Below are 14,549 nucleotides of genomic sequence, written 5' to 3'. Positions count from 1 at the left end.
ATATATATATATGTGTATATATATATATATATATATATATATATATATATATATATATACTGTATATATGTGTGTGTGTTGTGGGAAAGAAAGATCCGAGGTCAGTTTATTCTTATAACACACTAAATTGCGCAGATGGTCCACATCGCTGAAGACTTAAAACGCAACTGTTTATACTGCATATCAGTATAATGGGCCCTTCATGAAGCCAGGCCAAGAGCAAGATGTTGGGTTATTGCTCATAACAGCTGTCTCCCCGAACGTTTGTTGGAGATAAATGATATTTCGCGAAAGTGAGCTTAAATGCGTTGGCTCACTTTTGCGAGGTCCGTGGTTTGATGTCGGCCTACGCCACGAGTTGACCCACCCTTGAATGAGTACCGTCGTCAGCTGGGAGTAGGGATTGTCGTTTTGGAGCTTTTTCTTGGTCCCGGGATTCCGGGATAAAATTAGTCCTAATCCCGGGATCCCGGGAATTGCCGGGATTTTCAATTGTCTAAGATTACACATTATACCTTGTTTCCCTTCCAGGTTTTTGATGTGCTTAGCATTACTAGATATGCAGAAATATTACTGTAGATTGACTGTCTTATTAATTCCACCTAATGTTTAATTACAGCATACACTTTGTTTGTCAACAAAGTAAGAGGAATAAGAACAAGAATTAAAATATGCTTCGTTTACTACTTTATTTTTGTTCTGCTTCCAAATCCCACTGCGAATGAGAATGTAAATTATAGTTCATTATCATTGATAAAAAAAATACATTTGTTTTCGTTTATACTCAGTGAAATGAAAAGAGTACTTAATGGCAGAAAATGTAGTAAAAATAAATGAAGAAAAACTAAATGTATGCATCCTTTATTTATAACATGAACTAAATGAATAAGAAGTTTCTCATAGAATAAGTTCTTATATAACACGACACAGTGGACGGTACCCCACACGGGCTGCAGTCACTCATCACAAACACTTCTTGTTCAAAACCTGCTGCAAACTTGTTCAAAGCATACACTCTGTTGGGACTGCTTCGCGTGATTACCGTCCCAAATATACAAAATAGAGCATTAGGTAAACAGTAATACCACGTTTCCACATGATAAAGAAGGAATGTGTTCCTCTTGAAAAATCTGCAAACTTTTACATGATTATTTTGTCACGGTTTCATACCCCTGTCCCCTATAGATTTAGTTACTGCAATAAACTGGAAACACTGAAACAGACACTTTATCTTCCCTCCATGGATTTATTTGACAGGCCTTATCTTGCAAAAGCGTTGCAACTTGAAATTTTACAAGATTTTAGCAATTTTACAAGATTTTAGCAATTTTAGCAAGATGCTGTTGATGAGAAAATACAATTCACTGAAAATATAAAGTATTTTATATAAATATCAAAACAGTGACATAATCTAGACATCTATCATTATTATCATAAGGATAATGACAGAAATTGTCCGTATTTACAGTATATAAAAATATAAACAGAACAACAAGTCCACAACCATCCTGCAGTCAAATTTGTCCCTATTTTTGTACTTAATTTTTATCCCGGGATTTCCCGGGATTTGCAAAAATATCCCGGGATTATTAAACCTTGAAAATTGTCCGGGACCCCGGGAAACAAACCCTAGCTGGGAGTCAAGGAAATGTAAAAGGGTCTAGCGCCCACATCCCAGAAAAAGACCTGCTAGAAAGAAAAAGTTTAGACTTATCTCTTTTGATACCACTGATGCCAGAAAAAAATTAAGTATACCTTAGTTTAACCAGATCACTGAGCTGATTAACAGCTCTCCTAGGGCTGGCCCGAAGGATTAGACTTATTTTACGTGGCTAATAACCAACTGGTTACCTAGCAACGGGATCTACAGCTTATTGTGGAATCCGAACCACATTATAGCGAGAAATGAATTTCTATCACCAGAAATAAATTCCTCTAATTCTTCACTGGCCCGCCGGAGACTCGAACGCGGGCCCAGCAGTGTGCTAGCCGAAAACGGTACCGACTCCTCCAACGAGGAACTTGCAAATACTATATGCAGAGGAATCTTTTTTTTATTATTATTAAATATTTTAGCTTCAAGTGACCATGCAGGAAGGAAAAGCCATCTTTCCCTCTTAGTAACTTGTTGAGAAGGGTCCGTAGGCTTATAGTGTTGCAACCTTCCTGTCATGAACTTATTTCCATATATGTCCTGTTAAGGTAATGCTAACGATTCGATAGACGAATAACCTTAGGCTTACTTTCTTCCAAGATTCCTACCCCCATTCATGGATAAGGTCAACGGAAGGAATCCAAGTAAAATGTCACAGGAAAAAAGTCACAGAAAAAGAGTCACATGAAAAAAGTCACAGGAAAAAAAAGTCACAATAATCTTTCCTAGATAGTGACCCCGAAGGATTTTAACCCGGTGTGTATCCATCTTTACGGCGTGTTTAGTACAAGCCCGTTGGGGAGTTTTTTTTTTTTTTTTTTTACCCGTTAAGTATCCACCTTTGCGGCGTGTTTAGTACAAGCCCGTTTGAGAGTTTTTTTTTTTTTACCCAGTATGTATCCACATTTGCGGCGTGTTTAGTACAAGCCCGTTGGGGATTTCCATATAAACATAAAAAAAGACTGTGAATATCATAATATAATGACCCCCAAGAGATACAGAGAATTTTTCCCCTGTGACTTTATTACCAGCTACCATAAATTAATGTGACATTTTTCCTAGCCAAAACCGTAACTCTTTTTCCTGTGACTTTTTTTCCTAGCCAAAACTGTAACTCTTTTTCCTGTGACTTTTTTTCCTGAGAATTTTACCGGCCACCAACGGAAGTACAGCATATCGGTCTCCCAAGAAAACGTTCCTATGCCGTTCCATTTCTCAGCCAGGAATCGACCTTGGGAGAGCTGCCATTGCTCGTAATGGTAGAGAATGGATTGGGGTTAATAGTGAGGGATGATATTGATGTTTGTCTTGGGATGTTAGTTTAATATATTTCTACTCCTGTTTAAAAAAATAATAACAATGAGTAAAAATAATCTAGAGAGTATATATGTATATATATATATATATATATATATATATATATATAAAACCTCCTCCCTTCTTTTCTCTCTCCTCATCTATATATATGTACATATATAAATATATATATATATATATATATATATATATATATATACTATATATAAATATAAGTATATATACATATATACTGTATATATATTATACATATATAAACACAAATATATATAATATAATGTTTATATATTTATATAAAAACACATGCATATACATATACATACATATTTGTAACCACCCTTCCTCTCTCTCTCTCTTTCAATTTACTTTGGAGAGTTTTTCCACTTGAATAATTTGGTCCGCGAGGCCTTGCGGATTTATGTTTTATATAAAAATGCAAATGTGTGCAGGTGGGACTTAACTCGGGCAGTGGACTGCTCCAGGATTTATTGTTTGTAGTTTTCCAATGCTTTTGTTAGCAATGATTTTGCCTTTTTTTTATATCTTTCCTAAGTTCTTAGGATAAATAGGGTCGGTTGGAATAAGGAAGGGCATCCATCCCTAAAATTTCTGCTAAAACCAGTTATCAAACAGGAGGTTCAAGGTAGCTGGAAGAGCCTCATTGTAAACAGTGACCCTGACTAGGGATTAAGCTGAGAAGGAGAGAATATATATATATATATATATATATATATATATATATATATATATATATATATGTGTGTGTGTGTGTGTGTGTGTGTGTGTGTGTGTGTGTGTATATATATACATAATAATAAAGCACAGTTGATTGTCTGACAAGATTCAGAGCTACTTTCTATATGTCTGACAGAACTGAAACCTTCCCCTTCCACAGAGAATTACACTTCAATTTCATTCATTATTCCCAGTCTGATTCAGAATCGTAGCTGCCACCTCTCCATCCGGTCACCTACCCGACTTCCCCGACCTCTTTCTCTCGTTCTCTCCCTAGCACTTCTACACGCAAAGCACGCCATCTGATGAGATGATGAAGTAAGGCAAACTATGCCCTCTCGCTGACTGACAGACAGACAGAAAGATAAATAAACTCGTAAACATCTTGTCATCACATCGACGGGGCAAGAGAGAGAGAGAGAGAGAGAGAGAGAGAGAGAGAGAGAGTCACACCGAACAGTCATTTATAAACAAGTGTTGTTCCCTCGAGGATTCAGTTTATAAACTCGTGGAGGCACTACCGTGGAAAAGTTGTATCTAGATTTAGTAGTTCTGAACCAGCCGATAACTTATTCTCTCTCTCTCTTCACACTTACACACACGTTGTATGCGAGCAGTTTGCGAGCATAGATAAGTATGTGCTTACCCATGGAAAATGATCTGAAGCGCTCTTCTTCGCTCTAGCCTACGTGCCACCCAAAACCCACCCTCTGTGACTGATCATTAGGCCTATTGTTTACTTTATTTGGTTATCAATTTTTCTCTGTCCACAGTTGTTATAACGGCCTTACCTGTGACTCTTAAGCACTTTATCCTATTTTTTATCGATAGTATTGGCTAAACAGATTACAGTACTAAGTTGCTTATACCTAATAAAAAAAAAAAAGAAAAATGAGCATTCCCACTGCCATTGTAACCTTAGTAGTTTTGTAACCTAGCTTCAGGGCAGATAGTGATTGAACAAAAGCGAAATTACTGATTTGCAATGTGTCTGTCGATATGCATTTTCTTCAAAACAAACTCTTCACTTTAATATTAGGTAATAATGTTGGGTCAAGAGCTCACTACACACACACACACATATATATAGTGTATATATATATATATATATATATATATATATATATATATATATATATATATATATATATATATATATATAGTACCAGTTCTGAAAAAGAAACCAGTGGCTCATTTTTACAAACTCTTTCACATACAGTAAACATATAGTATGTGTCCATACATGAATTGTATGTATAGGCAAGAATCATACTTACCTACAAATGTAACATGTACATGTTGGTGTAAGCACATGTATGAATATATGCTGAAGTATACACACACACACACATATATATATATATATATATATATATATATATATATGTATATATATATATATATATATATATATATATATATATATATATATATTATCTGCCTTGAGGCTAGGTTACAAAACTACTAATGTTAAAATGGCAGTGGGAATACTCATTTTTCTTTTCTGTTTTTATTAGGTATAAGCAACACATTACTGTAACCTGTTTAGCCAATACTATCGATAAAAAATAGGATAACGTGCTTAAGAGTCACAGGTAAGGCCGTTATAACAACTGTGGACAGAAAAAAATTTATAACTAAATAAAGTAAACAATAGGCCTAATGATCATTCACAGAGGGTGGGTTTTGGGTGGCACGTAGGCTAGAGCGAAGAAGAGCGCTTCAGATCATTTTCCATGGGTAAGCACATACTTATCTATGCCCGCAAATTGCAAATACCTATGTAGCAAGCACCTTGCGACCTTACCTTTCCTCTTTGACGCATGTGGACTGGCTTCAGGTCTGCAACTAAGCACTGCTGAAGTGAAGACTATAAATGTATCCAAGCACCGAATCAAACTAGCTTTTGTTTTATGATATATGCCCTATGCAACGATTTATGAAGTATTACTTTAACATGAAATCGTTTAGAATGTACCGAATATAAGATATAAAGTTCTCTCTATTCGTTACAGAATTCTAAATTTCCTTACTTTTATTTTCCCGTAATATTAACCGTTAAATGCCATGTCTTGCTGAGTCCTGCGCCTCTGGCGCTACTCATCTGTCATTTGGGGAGGGGGGCTAGGGGAGAAGGTGATTGTACTCGTATGACACTGACAATAAACAATTGCATTATTTTCCACAGAATTATCATAAACTGGTTAATCTGATAAGAAGAACATAAATGACATTTCATATTTAAATGCATGTTATTCTCGCTTAAAAAAAAAACTTGCTCTTGTCCAGTTTGAAATTAAATTCTGACACCAAGCTGAAGTAAGGTTTAAAAAAATGAGAGGAAGCATAAGCGTGCTGCTTTGAAGTTTTTTTTTTTTTTTTTTTTTTTTTACTTGTAAACAGGAGCATTTGACATGTGGTAATCAAGCACATGTTATTGTGCAGATCGGGCCTTCAAGCCGTATGCTGCCTTATGTGGTTGTTTTTCTTTTCACAGTTTGGATGATCACTATGTAACCGAAATAAGTTAACATATAGATTACTTAGTGTCATAAAAGGTAGTTCTATAAGCGACGAAAGTTTCTCGTTCCATTATATAAGAGAGAAAAGTTTCGCATTACATGAAGACCTAAACAGTATCCATACGATGAATTTGACGATACGATTATTTTGTAACAATACGAAAAAATTCCTCATACGTCCATTAGGCTCATTTATTTATTTTAAATCCTCTTCATTTAATCCATCGACTTAGATAATTTTGACTCTGATGAGGGAGAGATCATTAAATACTTTCTAAAAAAAATTTTTTTTCATTCATCAAATAGCTATGCTTACTTATATGTACAATATCCTTACAAGGCAGCATACTGCCGTGCCACGATAAGCGCATGCGCTTAATTACCTTATTCTCAGGACCCGTGTCCTAATGGGTCCTGCGTATGCCAAATTTTATTGCACACAAGTAAAAAAAAAAGTATTGTCAAAGTTAGTATACGAATGCTTCCATGTACGATGTTTTTTTTTCCCCCTTACCTTACACCTGCTCAGTCTAGACCAAACCAGCGGAAACCGTTGTTCAACAACATCTGTGCTACAGTTGCCAGTTGCCCTACTAATTTGATGGTTAAACCATCCCCGGTAGCTATTTATACCATACTTTTATTCTTTCATTAGCTTTTTAGTTAATAACACGGCTCTATTACTCAATGTACAATACGTTTTATAACGAGTAAGTATTGTTAGAGCGTTAAATTAATTAACCATTAACCTAAGCATAGCCTATTCTGACATGTGTATACATATATGTATATATATATATATATGTGTATATAATGTATATATATATACATACATATATATATATATATATATATATATATATATATATATATATATATATATATATATATATATATATTTAGAAAAAATAGTAGACAGAGAAGGACTCAAGAAATGTATTAGTGAGCAGGGGACAGAATACATCATTTATGTTTATGTTTATAAATGTTTTCGACCCTGCGTCGACCATAACTGTGAAATATAAGGCAGCAAGAGAAAAGAAGCTTATTTCTCCTGCTTTCATGCCTAAGAGTCACTATTCTTGCATAAAAAAAGCAATTCCTAACATCAAGAAGTAAAAAATGCGCCGAAGTTTCTTTGGTGCAATCGAGTTTTCTGTCCGGTGGTGGCCTCAGCCACGGCCCTTAAAACTCTTAGCCGCGCCCCATGAAACTCAGCCACGGTCCGCCGGTGACCTATGTTGTTGGTACCGGTAGAGCTGGCAAAGTACGATTATGGCTAACTTTAACCTTAAATAAAACAAAAACTACTCAGGCCAGAGTCCTGCAATGTTTGATGATTGGAGGGTGAATACCAATTTGCAGCCCTCTAGCCTCAGTAGTTTTTAAGATCCGAGGGCGGACGAACAGACAAAGCCTGCACAGTGGTTTTCTTTTACAGAAAACTAAAAGGAGGGAGAGAGTATAATACAAGTTAAAAGCAACAGAGGTATTTTAGGTAAACTTTTATTAAGAGCTTTTGACACTAGCCCCAAATATGGATGGTTAAGGAGTAGAGATCGATATATATATATATATATATATATATATATATATATATATATATATATATATATATATATATATATATATATATATATATATATATATATATATATATATATATATATATATATATATATATATATATATATATATATATATAGAGAGAGAGAGAGAGAGAGAGAGAGAGAGAGAGAGAGAGAGAGAGAGAGAGACTAACAAATATGATGTGGCAGGAAAGACACGATAAGTCGTGGCTTAGGACTATCCCGAAACACGCTCTTGGCAATGTAATGTGGGTAGATTCGTGCCGTAATGATATAAGAGAAACAGGAGTCACTTTCTTGCTGGAAATTTCCATCCCTTGGCAGTATATCCTCCCAATAGATAAATGTACATTTGGGTCTTTGGCTTCGTCCCACGGGTACATGTTCCTGCATCTCTTAGTATACTCCCGGCGAACTGAAAGTTAGCTAGCCAAGAATCGATTGATTTACACTCTCATAAACCAGCTTCTCGAATTAGCCTAAATTGGTTTGAACCAGTGTCAAGTATATTTGGGCTAGTGGGGGATATCAGTGTAACGAACATATGTAGCTTCGACTGATAATATATATAAAAAAATATGAGTTGGTGCTCGGTGCAACGGTTGGCAGCAAGATGTTAAAGATGCCAAAAATGGTGTTCGGGTGACACCGGCTTAGACACCATCTGGAGAGTTAAGTTATACATTTTTTTTTTTTATTCATTTAACCCATCCGTAGTGCGCTGAAGTATATCATGAAAGCTTCACTGATTAAATTTCATGCTTTGATGCTGTAGATATTCACATTAACATAAGTTTTGACATTTTGTATTTTGAAATTCTAAGAATTACGATCTTTTACAGATGAAATGCGATACTGTAGTACAAGTTATCATTAATGCTATGACAAATTACAGTAATCTGCCACCAGAACACACAGAAAATTTGCTTTTTAACCCGCAAGTCAATCTCCTTCGAACAAAATTAAGTCTCGGAAAAGCTAAGGTTAATGAACTGGATATATAAATATTTAAATAAAGCACGCGGCTTTTGCTTAGATATCTCCGTTTAGACCAAGGCCAGGTTTGTGGGGAGTTCTTATTCAAAGAACTTTCTTGTCATTAGACTTAAAAGAAGTCCGACTTTTCTGACAGCTTACCACTAATAAACGCCATGTGTCTGAGCAAGCATGAAGCTTATGCGTGCGATTTCTCTCTCTCTCTCTCTCTCTCTCTCTCTCTCTCTCTGTGTGTGTGTGTGTGTGTGGTGTTCATATCACTGAGACCCCGAACAAAATTTAGTGATGCTTTTACGCCTAGTCCAAACTTTTCCTCCGCCTCCGCTAAATACAAAGTAATGTTTTAATTTACGTGAAGTTTCTTACAGAGCTTTTACTTGGTAATGTGTATGCATGTATGTATGTGTGTATGTATGTATGTATGTACGTATTTATCTACGCAGATAATTGAAAAGAAATGTAATCTATAAGCCTGCACATACGTAAATGCAAATGTGACTATAAATGTATTGTAAGGAAACATCTCCCTTGGGCATACAAGGCGGGCATTTAAGAGAGCTATAAAGGTCAGATCTGATACCCACAGATGACTGTGTATATTTTTAATAAGATGATATCGCGTTAAATTCATAACACTAAAATTAACGGTATTATAAATTTCAGTTGCTTGTCATAATTTTGGCCCTCTATTCCCATTATAACGTCACAGAAGTACTGAAAATCTATTAGAAATTTAAAAGGTATCTAATAGTGAGCAGAGGACCGTCCAAGTAGCGCCAAGAGCCCCCCCCGCCACACCCCACTTTCCAGACCAACACAGCACCTCCCTGTCCAAGACCACCCACCTCTCCACTCAAAGGAAACCTGGAGGAGCAAGGCGAAGGCTGTTGATACCCCAGTAGGTAGACCTATGAACCCCAAACCTTAGCTCGCAGGAACAATGTGACATGAACCTGTGACCCACTGAATGCAAGAAGTTGTCTACGATACCCACTGAGCCATCACGACCTTTGTTATGACTGTTGCAAGAGACCCTAATGAGAGCGGCATCGTTCACAATGTGGACTGTGTACCACCGCAGAATAAATAGCATGGAATCAGTTATGACTGCCACGAACTAACCATTTACGTAAAGAATTCCTGTGTTGTCAGACGCAACAGTTTAGATTCCTGCGTATTCATTATAGAACGGCATGTGTCAGTTCTAGAATTATCTGGTGGCAAAATAAATCGACATAGATAACAAAGGAAAAGTATTAAGAGGACAAATCATAGGTCAAAAGCGACGGCCGCTGGGTCTTGCCAGGAAGGGTAATAATAACATTGAAGAGGAAAACAGAAACACGAGCAACAGCGTCATAATAATGATAATGATAGTATGAAAACAATAATGAGTTAAAAGACTAATATCGTTAATGATAATGAGAACAGACGTCTAAGCAACAACATTGATAATAATAATAATAATAATAATAATAATAATAATAATAATAATAATAATAATAATAATAATACGTTCAAAACTAGGTCAAGCGACGCTGCCACGGGGTCCTGCCAACAACGGCATAAGATCAATATTGACAATGAAAACAAAGATGCGAGCGGTAATAAAAGCTTAATTATATCTTCTGACTTCAAAATTGTGTGAGTGTGAATTATAATGAGTCTACAGGCCGTGATGAAAAAGTTTTTCCAGTCATTTCTCTGAAGGAGAACTATTTTTTAATCTTTTTTAGGACATGCTTCCCTCTCTCTCTCTCTCTCTCTCTCTCTCTCTCTCTCTCTCTCTCTCTCTCTCAAATGTGTGTGAATTATGATGAGTCTAAAGGCCGTGAAAAGGGAAGAGGTTTTTCCAGTCATTTTTCTGAAGGGGAATTATTTCGTTAATCTTCTTAGGACATGTTTCTCTCTCTCTCTCTCTCTCTCTCTCTCTCTCTCTCTCTCTCTCTCTTAAAAATGTGTGTGTGAATTATAATGAGTCTAAAGGCCGTGATAAAGGAGGAGTTTTTTCCTTGTTCCCAGTCATCTCTCTGAAGAAGAATTATTTCGTTAATCTTCTTAGGACATGCTTTCCTCTTTCTCTCTCTTTGTGGGAAGAACTCGTCTTTTGTAGATCACAAACGACACGCGTTCACAGAACTTTTGATAGTCTCATAATGCTTCTTTTATTTAAATCCCATGACAAGTCACTTTTACCAGGAATCTTGTTACTTCAGTTAATACGTCGCAAGTTCCGGAGAAGCTCAGGAATTTCTGATTAAAGAAGGAAAGTAAGAGGCGAAGGAAAGTCTTCAGACTCCATACGGCCGTCTTGTTAGTCTAATACAGAAGTTATGACGAGGTGTCAGAAGGACTGCTAAATTATTATCAGCCACAAGACGTGACTCTTTCTACACAGATCAGATTATGCAGTCTTCTATTTGTCTCAGTGTCAAAATGAAATCTTTTTGGCCACACCCACAAGAAGTACATAAATACTTCTGGACTTGTTAATATCTGTAGCTAATTTCTACTGCACACCTTTCATTCTATGGCATGAAATGAGGAAGCTTTCCCTCCACGCCAGGATTCCAACGCCGGTCAAGAAGACCAGCGTTATAAAAAACAAGTAAAAAGTGAGCCGAAGTTTCTTCGGCTCAACCGAGTTTTCTGTACATCGTGTAATCAAGGTCATCGAAAATAGACCTATCTTTCGGTGGTCACGTTATAATGCTGCATGAGCCGCGGTCCATGAAACTTTAACCACGGCCCGGTGGTGGCCTGTCCTATATCGTTGCCCAATGCACGATTATGGCCAACTTTAACCTTAAATAAAATAAAAACTACCGATGCTAGAGGGCTGCAATTTGGTATGACTGGTGGTTGGAGGGTGGATGATCAACATACCAATTTGCAGCCCTCTAGCCTCAGTAATTTTCAAGATCTGAGGGCGGACAAAATAAAGTGCTGACAGACAGACAAAGCCGGCACAATAGTTTACTTTTACAGAAAACTAAAAAAAATTTAAAAGGAGACCTCATGGAGTTTAGACAGGCTTAGTCATATTGCCATATTTATGCATTCAAGTTCGAATCCTGGTATAGGCAGGTGCACTTATCACGTGCAGTTCTATCTGGCTGAAAGCTTTTTCCTCAGGTAAAGCGGATTCAATATCAAGGGGTATATATGGCTTAATATTTGAGAGTATAAAAGTCCTGGTTAATTAGTGACAAAACTATTGTATATATATATATATATATATATATATATATATATATATATATATATATATATATATATATATATATATATATATATATATATATATATATATATATATATATATATATATATATATATATATATATATATATATATATATATATATATATATATATATATGTTGCAATGGATGGAACCTTTCCAAGCCACCTCACTGGTTTTTTTACATCTGTAACGTAACTGAGAAAGAAATAAAATTAATTTCAATTGTTTTAAGCACTAGAACTGTGGGTTTCCACTCGTCCCTTCATGAACTCTCTCCTTCATTCCCCAAAGTGGTTCAGCCTAATTTGTCTATGGAAAACGTGATGAAGATTGACCTTTGCGCCATCTGTGAAGATGCGACGGCGTAATCTCCGAAGGTTATTTATAGACGATGCAACAGAAATAGAGAGAGAGAATCGCTCAGAACGCCACAAAGGACAGATGTCCTTAACCTTGCCTGTCCCTTGAACCTTCCACATGTTCGACGCCGAGGCTCGAACCAGTATACTTTGTATGACATTTTAATTCCCTCCTCCATCGCCAGCGCCCTATCGAACGAGGACACCGTCATCTTGACGAAGATAATGTACTGGAATAAAGTTCCTTAGTCAGTCACAATTCCTGTTATTTCTCTGCCTGATTTTTCACATATTTCCCATTGTGCAATCACCTTCAGTAATTTGTGTTGGAGCATTCAGTGTTATAGTAATTATGCATTTCGTGTTGAACTGAGTTATTTGGCACCATCTGTGCATTTCCCTCAGTCCCCCTTGAACTTCTTATTATTCTTGCAAGTAATCGTCTTGCATATTTTTTTTGCAGACAGGCCTTGACTGCGGAATCACTCGGCTCTATCCATGCGCAGTCTCCCTTCTAACCCCCACTGCAATGTTTCCTGTTATGAGGACGTGGTTGGCATAGAATACATTAATTTAGCAGGCCCTTATTATTACCTGCCCAGTAATTCGTCATCATTCTGATCTCTGTTTGTTATGTAAATATAATTAGTTAAGAGCACCCTTGAGTTTATGTAATTTTCCCTCACAAGAAGAAGGTCCTAAGCCACAGATTTCCCTTGTTATCTACGAATTGTCCTAATATTGAGTCAGATGTGCAATAAACATAAGGAACCCCCTGCGTTCATCTGTTGCCGCCCAGAATCAAGTAAGTATCCCTCAGACATCCGTTGCAATATATATGTACAGTATATGTATATATATATATATATATATATATATATATATATATATATATATATATATATATATATATATTATAAATATTCACCTGTTCGAACCCTCTTCCTTGATTTAGTATAAATATAAAAATAAAAAACCAAAGCTTTCTCTTTGTAAAGTACAGAGGGCATTCTAGGGAGGGAAGCAAGTAGAAGGGTTGTTTTTCCAAAAGCACCAACCGTCAGAGGAGATAGAAAGTTTAGTTTAGAGGCATATTTGACAGGGTTGGTTTTGCTAGGACTACCCTTAGCTAGATTATACTTAAACTCACTTTTCTATGAACTTTTTGCTGGTGAAGTTTTTGTCATTTTTCATATGCTACCCGCGACCGATCCAAGGCATCTGGGAGAGAAGTTTTTGAAGAAAGTGCCCATACCATTTGACCCAGCTGGACGCAGTCTGGAGGCATCCTTCATAGAGACCACACGCACCAGGCATCTCTCATAGCCTCCCCTTTGTTCTCCCCCCTTTTGTTGAACAGCCGGGGAAATTGCCATTTCAACGGACCCAGTTCTTCTGATGCAACTGAACACTGCATTACCTATTCCAGCGGTAAGTCTGAAAGTGACAATTACTCCCAGTTCTTTCCATTAGTCCCACTCAACAATATATATATATATATATATATATATATATATATATATATATATATATATATATATATATATATATATATATATATATATATATATACAGTATGTATGGAAAACAGTAATTACTCCGTTAAGTACAATTATTGCATAAATAAGACATTTTCAGTGCCTGAGGATACCTTTTGAAAGTAAAAGGCAATAAAAGATATAAGCAACTCAGGCTATCCACGACACGGACCCTGAGTTGTGCAAACTGCACACGACAGAAAGGAATTACCGCAATGTCGACAGAATTCAAGCAACGAGTCCAGCACCAACGTCGCAGTTAAATAACGAATTATGAATGCGACGATGATTACGACATTTAAGAGGCCTCAAAACTGTCTTTAAGGGGTAAAACTTTAAGAGGAAACCTTGAAGGTGAATAAGCCAAATCTCTTCTGGCATTCAACGGAGCCTTCGCTGTTTTCTCCAGTAAACTGACATTCATCTGTAAAAGCAAAAATTTTGGCAGGACAAAAAAAAAACGCTTTGCTTGTCTGGAGAAATATTAAATGTATATTCACCTGCAAAAGCCACCCAAGAAAATCTTGGCAGAACATATAAAAAAAACCCTTTATTTTTCTGGAGAAAGATTAAATATATTTATCTACAAAAGA

The sequence above is a fragment of the Macrobrachium rosenbergii genome, chromosome 3 (assembly GCF_040412425.1).
Source record: "Macrobrachium rosenbergii isolate ZJJX-2024 chromosome 3, ASM4041242v1, whole genome shotgun sequence".
Taxonomy (NCBI): Eukaryota; Metazoa; Arthropoda; class Malacostraca; order Decapoda; family Palaemonidae; genus Macrobrachium; species Macrobrachium rosenbergii.
This window is presented reverse-complemented; position numbering follows the sequence as displayed.